Consider the following 16,176-nt stretch of genomic DNA (forward strand, 5'->3'; position numbering starts at 1 on the left):
TTTTGCAGTTTTTATGCATTTATAAATACAAATAATTTATTTATTATTTCGATTTTGACATATGTAGTCAAAGTTTTAAATTCAAATGCATAAAAAAAATTGACATTTATATTTTTAATGTTTTAATTTATATATAAAAACAACTTGTGTAGAATCTTGTATTTAATTTTCAAAATTTTTAACCTAGTGAATAATGTTTTTCGACAATTAAATGATAAAAATCTGAAATAAATTGAAAATATGTCATGCCTATAAATAGTTAAAAAAAATTGAAAATAGCAATATAAAAAGTTGGTTAGAATATTAACTATCAAGTATCTAGTATCATTAGTTTTTGAAATACAATAGAATATCAAAACATTTTTAAGATAAATAATTATGTGTAATATAATTTAAGTACGTACGAGTTGATTAAATTTTTATTTATTAGTTTTTTATTGCAATATATTATAATTTACTTTTTATTAAAAAAATTAGTAGTGAGGTAAAAGTTTAAAACACATTGTTTTTAAAAAACTTATATCTGGTAAATGCATAATAAAAGATTATTTCGTGTTATTTGTAAGTGGTGGAATATACAAAAAAAAGTTCTCGGTCTGTTAAAATATGCTTGATATATCATAAAAATCATCTTTGTTAGGTACCTATTATTGGAGTATCGAAAAATTTAAGAATTTATGTATTAGATTTAGATGACTGTATATATGCTATAAATTTTATCAATGTATTACTTATTGCATATGTCATTGCCCACGTATGGCAAATGCATACAATTATTTACTGTATTATTACGTTTTTATAAAAAATACGTATAATATCATATTATTATTTGTACCATAATATTTATATTGACAATATAATATACAATTCTTTTAATATTAATACTTTTAATTCATTTTATATTATAAACGTAATATTATATTTGAATGATATATAATAAATAAATAGTTTACACTTAGAACATATTATATAGTATGTTACATACTCACTATTCAGCAAAAATGAGTTCGTCGGATTTTTTTATTAATATTTATGTTAAAACACAATGAAAGGTAATTAATTTAAAAACAGTACAACTAATTAGGTTCTTTTGATGATTCTGATACGGTGGTAGTGGTATGTTGATTTAAATCTAATTAATTAGAAATGATATATTTTTTGCACCATTTTGTTGGTATCCAATATTTGACTTCTACAAAAAATATAATAAAAAACGAGATTACATTTTATGGCATTTTCTTTTTTTTATTATGTTCAATTTAATGTATACATATTTAGTCGGTTGTTAGGTTCTTTTTAATAACAAATATAATAAAATACGGTAGTGAATGGTCCAAACAAAACACATACTGTAGAAAAATTCTTAGTTTAAAGAAGATTCATTCTATCCCCTGTCCGACACATAGGCAATTATGCATAGTATAATATAGTTGGTTTCCTATAATAATTTTTGTGTAATAAAATTGAAATCCAATTCATGAACATAATACTGTTATTATTAGAGTCATTAACCATTTTATTTGTTTTATTTTAAATCACACAAACTGAAATATTAATTTCAGCTTTTTTAACTTTCTTGCATATTTTATGAATATTGACATTCAGTACTTTTCTATTAAATTACAAGGCATTTAATTTTTCACCAGCAATGGTCCAACTCAAATTATCAAGAATTCGAACTTAATTTGTTTGATTAGTTATTCGATTGGCGGGTTATATAATCTAAAATGTAAATGCTGTGTTATGAAGTAAATATAAATGTATAAGCAAATTTATAATATAGGGATCGATAGAATAACCCATTATGATTATTATACATTAATTCGCCAATGGGCGAAGTTGATGCCAACTTATAGGAAATTCCATATGGTGATCTGGAAAACTTTATTGAAGTAACCCCGCAGGCAGTAACGTATTGGTACAACGAGAGGTTGATATTTATTAATGTGATATTATAATTTTCACATCTTAAAATGTTTATTCGTATTGGTTATTAAACTACAATAATTAAATTGTTGTTATAAAATAAGGTTATTGAATGTGAATATATGATACTGTTTATCATTATATTATGACCTATAAATAAATTGTAAATTGATATTATATTAAAGTTACGATTTATATAGGAAAATATTATACCATTGTTTTATCAATTAACTGAAAACAAATAAATAGGTATTATAATTAATTATTTTTTACAAGAATACATACCATTCATTTCATTTTCAATAAGTCTGTCGTGATATTTGAAGTATTCTACTGCTTCCGCTAAAACAATGAATTGAACAACTTAAAATATTTATACATTTTGATTAGTGAAACCATAATTCTAAAACATATTTAATCTTTTTTTTATTATTATTATTATAATTAACTAGTTAATATAGTATAATTAACTGTGAACTTTTTAATGGGAAATAATAATATTACACTTTGTTTTAGGTGCAAATTAAAACATTTGTTCGAATAAATAAAATAGAACATACTAAGTCTTATTCTCAGGCCGGCCCTGTCTCCAGCAAAATTTGCCTCCCAGCCAAACGTTAAAAGCACACTAATACTAACTCATAACAATCCATTACATCCAAGCAATGACCGACCCGCAGACCACGTCATCTGGATGAGTTTACATACCTATTTGTTATCAACAATATGCGTTGTACAATAAAGGCTGCATTGTGTGGTTTCTTATAAGCTTGATCACTAATTTATTGTTTATAAACTCAACTACATAATGTTGTATTTGTTGTAGAAATGGAAATAATGAGGATGGCTAATTAATAATTTAATATATTTTAATTTGAGATTTGCGATGATGGGCTATATAATTGTACAAAGATGTTTTTTCAAAACTATTTTGTCTGAAATTATATTTTACTAGAAACGTTAGTACCACCACCTTGTCTCCGGTTGTCGTTTGCACATCACTATTGTTAATTTTGACCTTTTTTGTAAGACAATTGCGCATCGTTTGATTTTTGGGTAATACAGCCGTCGTATATAAATATTAAAGTCAAAATTAGTAAATTATTTCAAGTATTTATTTTATTTTAGTTTTTTGTACAGGTTTGTGAATTTTTTTAGGATAAACTTTTAAACAATTTAATCTTATCTCATCGTGTAAAATTTACCTATTTTAGCTTATTTTTACTGTACGAAGTGTCTTCAAACAATTTTTATCAGTTTATTTTCACTGCAAAAAGTGTTGGTGGTATGCAAATCAAACAACAAACAGTACCAAAGTGTTCGTTTACCTAATACCCATGTTCAAAATCGATCTCTATCTCCGTACTAAATTAAAAACCCCCGTACCAAGACCAAAGTACCATCACTGGAAGTTTTACCCCTATGTACAAGCCACTGAATAATAATGCTATCCTTTATGGTTAATATACGATAATTTTTTTATAAATTGTACAATCTTGTAAATAAAATTAATATTGTTTTTAAATTCAAGAAAATTGATATAATATACGTATAAAAAAATTACTTGAAAATTTTTCGACATCCTTAAGGTAATCTATATTAACATGAAATGTCGACTGATAAATTATGTGCTGCTAGGCACTATAATTTTTTTTAAATTCTTATTCTAATATAATATGTAAAAACATTATTTCAGCGGAAAAGTTTTTATAAGTTACATTTTTGTATTTACTTTGTTATTACCTTCAAAATTTTTATATTCATCAACATTTTTTGCCTCTTTCACTACAAAATAAATTATTAAGTGTATATTATAATAGTGTAATATAATATTTTATTTATTTATAGTTTTTGATTTATGTTTTAATAAATTTGATTCTAGGATTTAAAGTACTTATTTATACCAAACTAAAGTATAGAATATACAATAAAAAAAATTATACTAATTAATAAAATTAGTAGGTACTATCGTTGATTATTAATACTAGTATTTATTACATTTTACCATTGTTTATAATAATCGACCCTATCTATATAGAATTATACTGTTAGAGACTCAGTCAGTCGAGTGAACTCTGGCATTGAATAAATCATTGAAGTTAATTTTCTTAACTTTAATGAAAACACATTTTGAACGGAGATGGTCTGTCTCAACAGTCAGCCTACATGACTCAGTATATTTTACGATATTTATTTTTACACAACTATTAAAATAATTTATTTTCCGATTATATATCGTTTTAAAATCAATAAATGCATTGCTCTGCTCGAAATTGTGGTGTTCTACGTAGAAAAGATTAACTTTTTATTCTACTATACAACTTTTCGGCTACAGCCCATTTAAACCCATTTTGCATACAACGTTTCTGTCGTGTTTTATAAAATATATTATCTATATCATAATAGATACTTACTACTGGATTAAGTAGATTAATAGATTGTAATACATTGATAATAATTGTCTTTAAGGTGTAGTTTAAGTTTTATAATTTTGTCAACATTTTGTAATTTATAAAAATTAATATAATAAACATTTCATTATAAATCAATCTCTAAATGTATATATAATTTTTTTTTTAATATTTTACTATGGTTAAATTTTTATCTCATGTTCGGTTCAAGTTATACATGCAAATTCTGTACGGTACTTCTCTTCAGTTCATCTAAATTTTATTGTGCTTTATATTTATTTCTTTTATTTTTAAATAAATTTCCACTTGAATGAATTTTAAATTTTCAATAAGAAGTATTAGGTGAATACAATTTTGAATTAATATGTTTGTAAAAAGAATCAACATAATTTTTAGTTTGTGATATTTCAGAAGGAAGTTTTTCCTAAGTTGATAGTGGACATTTACACTCAATAATAATAGAATTTTATAATATTTATTTTCTGAAAATTCTAATTAAAATGGTAAATAATTAAATCCTGATGTTAAATTTTCAATATTGAAAAAAGCATCTTCAACTTTGTTCGACGGTAGAACTGTTAATCTGAAGAATATCGTTATCCGTTTGGCCCTACATTGAAAGACTACGATTATTAGATCAAACTTTTTTAGGTCCAAAAAGAATTTATCATCCGATACCAAGATTAATCCAAATAAAATATACAGAGTTTTATGGTATTATTGTTAAATATGTTTATAAAAGCTTGGCAAGCGGCGATTTCAAAATCTAGACAAATTGATATTGAATTAAACGATTGTCGAATTTCATTCATACATAATTCAAAAATAAAATTTCACGTTGCTAATTTGTAATCAAATGACTTGGAAGTCATAAATTCAATAATTTAAGGTAAAATTAATTTAACTTTTTAATTTATTGTATGGTAAAATTAGCGCTGATATTATCACTATTTAATTAGTTTTAGACATTTAGCTATACATTTTCTACAAAACCAAAGCTATATCAATAAACAACAATGCATCAAAAAATATGTAAATAAAATTAATTAATTATTTAATTAAAGTAATATATTATATTATATCATGATTTCCATACGTACCGATATTATATGTATGAATAATATTTGAGTATCCATCAGCGTTCAGTGCTAATAAGTGTATAATATAATATTCATATTAATATACCTACTTTAATTTTTTAACTCTATTTTGTACGTTTGTTAATAGTTTTTACTTCTCATTAATTAAAGATATTAAATTTAGATTTTCAACAAATTATTGGATTCAGTTATCTTTTTATTAAGAACTTTGTATTAAGGGTGAAACATTTTACCTTCAATAATAGGATTCTTTATTCCACTACAGTATACATTTAAAACTATTATAAAAGTTAGTTTTCATTATCCTTAACACATTTATTTTTACTTGATGGTGTTAAATTTGATTCAAATATTAAAATCAAATTGGTAAAAATTACTAATGTATTGCCCATAGTTTAGGTTACACCGATATCTACGTTCCAAATGTATTTACTTTTATTTTAAATCGGCCATTTTCCAGGTTAATGCAATACTTTAGAAAATCGACAGCGAAAAATCTAATTCTAACTGTGTACATAGATCACTAACTCTTTTTAAATATTACACATGAATATTTTTATTTATATTTATACGTTGAAGAAGTTGTAGTTTTTTAAGTAACTTATACGCACAATTAAATCTAGTATTATTCTGTGATCATTTTTTTTTTTCATCATGTAAAGAAGATTTTCGAATTATTTAATGGAACATGCCTGACATTTAATTTCAATAATTGTTTTATAATTGCATTATTATTTATTTTTGTTGTACGGGTATAACTATAGTACAAGATATATTTTATAATATTAATATGACTACATTTCAATATGTGGAGAAAAAAGTTAACATTTATTATATAATTATTATTTTAAATATCTGCTATAGTCCCCGGTTATAATAGAATAACTATGTTATTGAGTTATGCCTTATATAAGATATTTTATACATATCAAACTAGGATTCAAATAGTAAAATATGATTACAAACAAATTATTATACTCACGATAAAACTGTGCTATTGATTCTGTAAAAAAATTGTAATTTTTAATATCACTGATTTATTGTATACACAAAATAAACTATTAGACATCAACAACAATCAACGTCGATCAGTATTAATATTGTTATAATTTAGCGTCATTCAATGATGAATTTAATTTTGTATTATACTATAATACAGCTATTATTCTCTATTGTCTAGCGACTGCAACAGCGTTTTTAGTAATATAATGTAATAAGAACACTAATAACAATTTGCATACACTAAAATATTTAATGTAACATCAATTATCTTACTTTTACAATCTAAAAGTATTAAACAATTGTTAATTAATTTAATATTTTCAAGAATGTATTTAATTTAATTTAATTAAATATAGATACGTATCGATTAAATAGCTATTTGAACACAGCAATTTAATTTTAATTTTAGAGGTAGTTTTTGTTTACAAAGGTATATGTAATTTATTCTTTAATAGCTGGCCATTACAAAAAATTAACATATTAAATTTCATTATGATTGAAATAGTTATACCTAATGTAAATTAGGCCAAAATCATTAATATTCAATTATTAGCTTACCATTAATTACTGGAAATTGTTTAAACGTAATTGAATAATTAGTATTACACTGAAATCTATTTAAATTCTACAATGCTGTGATGATATAGAATAATTTTTATAGCACATAAAAAACATTTATTCAATTTAAAATGTATTTGTAAAATATCGTTTAACGCCAAAGTTCTGAGTCGTGCTGACCCCTTGATTTATATTGCTTTTAACTGTAATATATAAAATGTTATTTTGTATAGTATAACTACCTATAGTAACTACCTATTATTATTCATGTGGTCGATTCTATTATATTAATCAGTTCCTAATTGATACTGAAAATATGTGTTTGAATATTTAACATCATGTTTAGAACCTAAACGGAGCGATGAATATATTAAAAATATTATTATATTTTGTGTTTAATTACATTTATTATAGACCAAAAATAATCGGATATTCGACTTTGAGGGTAATTTTTGGTAGCAATTTAAATCTAAATGATATATTAGAAAACCAAAAAAAATGTAAATGTTTTCATTTTTTTTAAATATTTATATTTATAATTTCTTTATTTTACATGGCAAAAAGTTTGTTATTGAGTAATAACTTAAAAATGCAATACAAGTATAGGTATACTATAAATGATTTGAAAAAAAAACATTTTTAAAATATTTTTTTATAAATGTTAAAAGTTCATAGGTTATCAATATTCATCATGATTACGATATTATTTGAAAATTATTTGTATGACAAATTTAACGGCTTATGCTAAATACTATAATATAAAATTCAGTGTATGTTGTATACAATAAAACTACATTCACACTAAGAAATAACAATGAAAAATCAACTAAATATTCAAATAAAGCTATATAAAAACAAAAAAGTTATTTTTACTAGCATTTAAAAATATTTTGAAAGAATACAAAATATAATATTTAATATCACGCAATCCTTTGCACTCTATTTATTTCTTTACACAAAACCACAATTCTCAAAAGAATACAAAATGTTTTTGCTTTTTGGATTAGAAGAAATCATGCCATGCTAGTCAGTAGTCACCATAACTCGTTTTAGTGTTATGGGTTATGAAAAAAGGTAAGCAGAAAAAACCAGTGAATATTGAAAATGTATTACTATATCTATAGTCTACTTCATTTAAATAAGTAGTATATAAAAAAATAAACTTTTTTCGAAATTTAATGACACGTGTTGAAAAATAAACTGTTTAGTACAGTGGTACAATGGTGAGTGATAACATTATATTATTTCATATCACAAATGCGTATAAATAGTATAAAAATACAAGCCCTCCTAAAGTGCTAAGACGGCTATATACTACATACGTATATCGTATCTAAATATATTAAATATACCTATTACCTACTAGTATATTTTAATCCATATATCGTCAAGATTTTTATTTTATCTTTTTAAACATATTTTTTATTATTCTTTTTAAAAGTTAAAAAGGTAGCCAAGATGTAGTTTGAATTATAATAATATTATAGACCTATTTATTTTTCATATTTTGTATGTGTGAGCATACAAGTGTTTACAGTACTCAATGCTCATGTGTATGTTATGCCCGTAGTTCCTTTTCTAATATTTGTTCGGACAATTTAATCTTAAAAACTTCTGTGGTTAGGTATTGAGATAAAAGTTTAATATGAAGTTCAAACAAATTATGCAACAAGCGTTTAACAGTATCTATCGAGGTTAGATATTAGTTATTTTTAAATGATATAGTAATGAAGATAACAATAAACAAATTTGTGTACTTACAACTGAGCCAATTAGCTATATAAATATTATTAAATATTTATTTAAATTTTTAATTAAATATATTTGTGATCTTATCAATTAATATTTGTCATAGAATAAATTAATAAAATTCCTATGGTTTATATTAAAGATAGGTTTACGTTGTAATTTAAAATAAATAAATTATAATTATACCATTAATATCAACAGTCTCTGGAAATTAATATGTTAAATTATTTGATTTTTAAATAATATAATGTTATTGTTTTGTGATATATGCAAATAAAGTCGGTAAAGAATAACCCGAATAACAATATTCTTCATAAATTAATTCTAGTTATTAATAGTTGCGTTAGATTTTCTTTGGCTACGATCCTAATGTCCTACCTATTAAACAGGTTCACAATACCTATTTATATTGATGTCAAGACATGATTCTACTGTACCTACATAAAACGATGAATAATTTAAACGACAATTAAAAAGCATTAAAATTATACTCAAGATAAAGTGTTATAAAGTTAAATATTTTAATAAAAATTATGAATTTTTTTCTGATAATTTTAGTTTTTTGTTTGTTATTTAAATAATATTAATCCACGGACTCAAAAGTTTTCTTTATAACATGCGTATTGTTATTTTTAAAATATATACATAAATATTAAACTATTTTCATGTCTGAAAATAGAGGTATATTTATATCATTCAAAGATAAGTTGGTTTTTGGTATTTAGTATACACGTGAAATTATATTGGTTTATTTTAGATTTATAAAATTTAAATTAATATGTTAATAGTATTACTCACTGATGCGTGCACAAAACTGTGATGGAGTCAGTGGTTCTTCTTTAAATTAAACAAAAACAAAGAACATAACAATGGTAGTTGAGTATATTTCTTTGTACTTTATTGTATTGTTTGGTTGCAATTAAGTTATTATTGTTATTGTTATCGTTATACAAACACAATTTTATAATATGATTACCACAGTGAATACTATAAATATTTATTTGCAGCATTCATAATATAAAAAAAATTACATAGAACTATAGAAGAAACATATTTATTAGTTATGACTTACCATAATCATATTTTATTTTCCTATTTTCTTCGAAGAATGCAAATGTATATTCTAAAAATTATATTTATGAGATCAAACATGTACTGTATTTTATATTATAACCAAATTATAAGTGTGATTCCTTTAACATCCCTATTGCAATTTTGGTCAACACATGCAAGATATCATGTAATATGTATAAGCAATGGCCCAGCAGTTACATTTTTATTCATTACAATATTAGTAATGCAATAAAAGATTTAATAGAAAAATATAACTATTTTTTTCAACTTGATACATACTATGTATAAGCTAATTGCTTACAAAACAAAAGTAATATATTTAGGTACAAATCATTACATTAAAATGACTAATAAACAATAATTTGAAATTTGAAAATCTTATTTCTTCTCAAGACACTCGAGACACATTTGTTTATAATTTGAATCAAAACTAATTATTCACAAACAAAATTACCATCTTTAAATACTATTTCAAATAGATTATTAACAAGGGCGAGAAAAATATTGAAAATTATATTTGTTTACAGGGAAGGAGTAATGGTGAAAAGTAACTTATTTTAATTTGTTTCGTGCTACCTCTACTCTTATTGCAGCCTAATCCATAAGCAGCTGCGGGAGAAGTAATATTTATACATATTTTTATATAAAAGTTGTATTACAAGGTAGATTTATTCAATTATTGAGACTTTCTTTTCACCGAATTTTAATGATTTCGAAATCCCTCCAAACATCAAGAAGAATCTTATTATTTCGTCAAATTGTCTGGAATTTATTAGTGTAGATAATCATTCAAATAATATATCATAACTCCTATTCGGTTAAGTTTATTCAATTTACGTAAGTTTACTTCTATATAATACATTTCCCAGTTCCCATACATCTCATTCTAACAAAATTAATATATTGAATGTAACTATTCTTTTATAATCATATATATATATTCTTTTTGGATCTGGAATCTGATTAAAATCATCACTTCATCAGTTCAATAATTGGAAATAAAACGATAATGAATGTGTATATATTATCATGCATTGACTTATTAGCATTATAGGCCAAGGGGAAAAGGATCAAAAAGTTAATTGGTAACAAATATTAAACGACGCAGTTCACGATAGTAAATGTAAAAACTTACCTTTATATGTATGATCAGGAGCGAGTTTTTTTAAATGAATTTCAAATGCATCACAATTTTCTTTGATAGATAGAATAATTATTACAATTATTACCCATACACGTAATTTACCACACAATGTATGAAACAAAAATATTATTATAACGTATAATGTATCATAAACATTTATAAATCAATAATAATTCAACTAACTGTTATTTTATTAGTATACAATTTTATTAATTATGCCAAATTTTCTAATATCTTAAAACGTCATTAAGATATGTTTTATATCAAAAAATCTTTTTACAATATATCTAATATACTTTTAATTTATAGATTATCATCACACTAAACCACTTACCATACCGAATTGAATAACAATAGTTCATAAATCCAATGATATCTGTACGAATAATATAATACAACATATATTATATTATTTGTAAAGATTTAATTTTATCCTAGGTTGTATGCGGCTTTGTTGAAAGGTGTAAATTAAATAATAATTAGTAAAGAAGCATTAGAAAAAGTTTTTTTTTCTATTTTATCAAAATTATAAAAAAAGTTATTCAAAAACTTGAACTGACAACACTTTGTTATTATAACAAATAGTTGAACCAAAGTAATTGGTAACATGAACTTCAACATACTCGTAAACCCAGCAACATCTAAATCATCTGTTAGTTACATATACCAAATTAATAATTATAATAATATATCAACATACAATTTATTAAAAGGATTGATTTATGAAAATTGTTATCAAACAAATACTAAAATAAAAATTATTTAAGTTAATTTCAAATCTCATAATCTAACTACAAAGTGAATTTATATTTTTAGAGAAATAAAGTTATTCGAACGAAGAATTAAGATTGAATGAATAGAGTTGAATTTTATATAACATGATAAAAACATAAACTTAGAAATTAATATCATAAGATAATGCTAAGCGTGAAAATTTTAGCTGCTTTATCATGGCTATATTTTATTAATAAATTTTAATAATATGTATTATTTACTAATATGACTCTCTTACGTAAACATTCTAAAAAAAGGAATATAATATTAATAAGTTAAAATTAAGACATTAAAAAGTGATGAATATCTACAATTGACAATTATTACTTATACATTAAGGCTGTTGAAAGCTGGTCATTTTTTTGTCGTTTTTCGTACATTTAGACCAATAAGCGGAAAACAATTTAACTTAGTAAGAATTCCTTATTCTCTTTTCTAGGTTATATAGGAAATGGATTTAAATTTTTTTTTTATTAACACTTAAGTAAGGTGAATTAAAAAAAAAATCATATATAAATATAATTCATTTGTTACTATACTAATTAAACAATACAAAAAATCGAAATCTACTACATAACGTAGAAAAGAGAATAAGGAATTCAAATATGCTTTTATAAGTACCTATTATATATTTATAACGAAATGTCAAAATGCGATTGATTTTGGTATATTTATCATTAACTTTTTTTTTAATATTTTACATTATATAATTATATAATTTTGAATTTTGAATAAGTTTCACAGGGACAAGAACTTCAAATATTTGATGTTTTAATTTACTTTGATGTTTAGGTATAAATGTTAAAAAATATATTTTTTTATTTAATTATTTTAAAAAAAAATTGAAGAATGCCATTTTGTAGAGTTTATTTTTCTGAAAATATTGACGTTTGAACATTTTAATTTCATTTATCTCCTGATTTTTAATATTTTAACTAAATATTTGGAAAAACCCACGTATTATTCAGCATATTGTATTACTGACATCATTTATGATCTCCGTTTTAAATTTAATTTAGGCCCATCACTTTTTTCAAGTATGCGCCAATCACATCTGTGAAAATGGAAAGAAGTTTTTCTACCTAAAAAACTTTATTATCGTACAATTGCCAATCTTTTCTTTTCGAAAATATTAAAATTAAACACAGTATGATAGCTCAATGTAACACATGTATTGTTTAAAAATATTTTCTTAATATTTACTCGTTTAAGTAATAAAAACATATTTAATATATAAAAATATTAGCATTATTTAGATGAATAAAATAATAATTAATAAATAAATGATTTAAAAACGATGATTTATTATTAAATTTGTGAAAACATTTTCTAGGTGTTGATTACTTGCATAAATGCTTCATTCAGTGGCTAGGGCTTCAGCCCCCCCCCTAAATCTCAAATGCTATTTGCGCCTGTAATGGAGAGAATATTGTTATTTGGTGTTCCGTATTGCAACGCCAGTTATTGTACGTTGCTGGAGACTGAAATGAATGTACGGGTGTTATAAGAAAGCGCTGGAAATGCGTTGTAGGTATAATTAACAAATAACGTATTGCAACCCGTTATGAACAGTATGTACTAGACCTGCTGTTATTTTTTGTACAGTGCCATTACAGTGTCGCTAGCTATAAGAAGCGTAGGAAGATAATTATTGGTGTCGATACGGACCGTATCGACCGGTATTTATGGGAATGACAGGGGCCATGTGTTCTATTATATTAAAATTATAATGTAAGAAAAAATATGATTAACTATGATTTGTGTGATGATTAATATTATTATTTTGTGATTAGTTGACTATTTTAATGTGAATGATAATATTGTCTGTATATTTATGTATGAATCAAATGTGTGTTTGAATATGCTAAATTGCGATAGCCGGATGGTGTGCAGACATGCGGTAGAGCTAGTGTGAGCTAGTGGTATTAGTAAAGTTGTCTGTAACGGGTCCCGTTAAATATTTTATATGCCCTATTAGGATTTAGGTAATGCTTATTTTGTTTCAAATACTTTTGTCTTATATTAAAGGACTGATTGTCGATTAAGGTTTATAAATTTAATAAAGAAATTGACTCATTAATTTGTATTATTATTATTTAAATTGCCATTAATTGAATTTATCACTATAAAAATTGTAAGTACCAAATATCAAAAGAGTTTGTAAAGAAAATTAATATTTTAAATTTCTATTTTATTTTTTTTAAATATTGACTAATATAACAATAATAATTTATTATTATTTTTTACTAAATATACTTCATATTTTAATTTAAATATAAAAATATTGTTATTTATTACAAACATAATACCTTCATAATTAAGACCAATACAGCTTTTAATAAATATCACAATTATAATTATTAATAAAACTTTATTGGAAATCATAGTTACTGTTTAGTAGATAATTACAAATAACACAAACTGATATTTTGTAAAAATAGAAGATAATTATTTTCCGAATAAGTAAAATGTAAACCTTTGTTGTATATTTGTTAACACCTAAGTTATTCAACCACGCATACCTGCTATAAAAATGTTATACTATATCATTGTTTGTTCTCGGACCCATATGAACAAATAAGGTATAGATAAAAATAATCTAACCTTATGTTTCAGTGGGATAAACACGTACCAACGGTATTGTAGTTGTATTGATTTTATCCTGTTTTTTTTTTCTAACAAATTTCGATAAAAAATTATTCGCTGAATTTAAATTCTTACCAATTTAATACAAGATTCTACAATAGTTATTCTTATATCTATACAAAGAACATTAAAAACACATTGAATTTTATCTTGACATATTTTTTTTTTTTTTACAAGAGTACACCACAAGTTTTCGATAATATGCTATGGTTCTCAAAAATGGGGTTAGTTTTGGATATAAAATTGAATCTAATCTTTGCTAAAGATTCCCATCGACTATTTATATAATACTATAATTGGACAAGCAAAAAGAAAATTAAGGGAAAACGAAAGCGATACGATAACATAAAAATTTTACACGTCACAATAAAAATTTCGTCTTTTTTGTACTCGAAGGTCATTTTTCATTTCAGCATACTGTATGAATATCGCTGATGTTTACAGTAGACTTGTTTGATATTTCCTACTTACATAATTTTCTTTATTAATCGTACATCATTACTTAATACTTACTAGCGTGTTATTTTCTATAAATGATATCCCTTAGCGTATTGGGTTTTGTGATATCTCATAAATATTGAACAGACATTTTAAATTTTTTATTTTTCTATTTTTAACTATTCATTTATTTATGAGTATTATTATTTATTAGTTTATGTCGTTTATGAAATATTATTTATTTCACTACACTTTGTAACTTTTGACGTACATCATGTTAAAATCACCACCAAACCACATTTCCCCTATTGAAGCCTAAACTTTCTATAATTTAAATCATTGACGACTTAACGATTTCTTATTTTATTACTATCAATAATTTTAAATTTTAATGACCAATTTATTATTATATAAAAATATATTTGTTGATTGGATAATAGTGGAGTGGACTAAGTATATTTGGGCGATAATATGTTGCCCCATACTTTGTTCGTCATTTATTCATAATCATTATCATTAATAACTATTTCTCCTCAAACAATTTTTATATTTTTTTATTTAAAAATTTATTTTATTAAATGTATGTTAATACATAGTATTTATTTAATATTATATGTTAATGGATATCATTAATAAATTAAATAAAAATATCGATTTAGACGTGAAACATAAATACTGGCTTACTATACCGTAGAATTTGTTTAGTGGTTTATTCTTAACATTATAAATTAAAAGCAATAACAAAAGACAATAGATTATTAATTATTTCATTAACAAAATTTTAGTACAACTAAGTTCTGTAGATTACTCTGATAAGCGCTTAAGATAAACTGTTTTCTCGAACTTCGTTGGAAGGTTGATATTTTTGAAGGCAAAATCTTAATACTGACAAGTAATTTTTAGCTGCATATAATATTAAAAAAATAAGATTACATAATATGGTTTTGTTACGCCAATATGTATTTTCAATTATTTAGACATTTATTAGGTTTTCTGAATTAATAAATTAAATAAACACTAAATTACGATTTTAAAATTGAATAGTTGATAAAACAATAATTGAGATTAAATCAACAAACATTTCAATGTCATCTATTGTCATTCTCCGATAAAAAATATATTAATAACACAACATTTTTATTGGCAATTATTATTATAACGTAGAAATATAAAACGAAATCTGTTTAGATGGTTGGTTTATGTTTATGTATCATACAATTATTTATTACACTGTAAAATATTGTAGTGGGACAATCAACTAGATGTTGTTGCAGTGTGATTAAGTCAAGTCAAGTAAATAAAATTGACAAAAATATTCAAAGTGATTTTTAATTGAAAATATTTCTAAATCCAA

This window comes from Rhopalosiphum maidis, chromosome 2 (genome assembly GCF_003676215.2).
Source record: "Rhopalosiphum maidis isolate BTI-1 chromosome 2, ASM367621v3, whole genome shotgun sequence".
NCBI lineage: Eukaryota > Metazoa > Arthropoda > Insecta > Hemiptera > Aphididae > Rhopalosiphum > Rhopalosiphum maidis.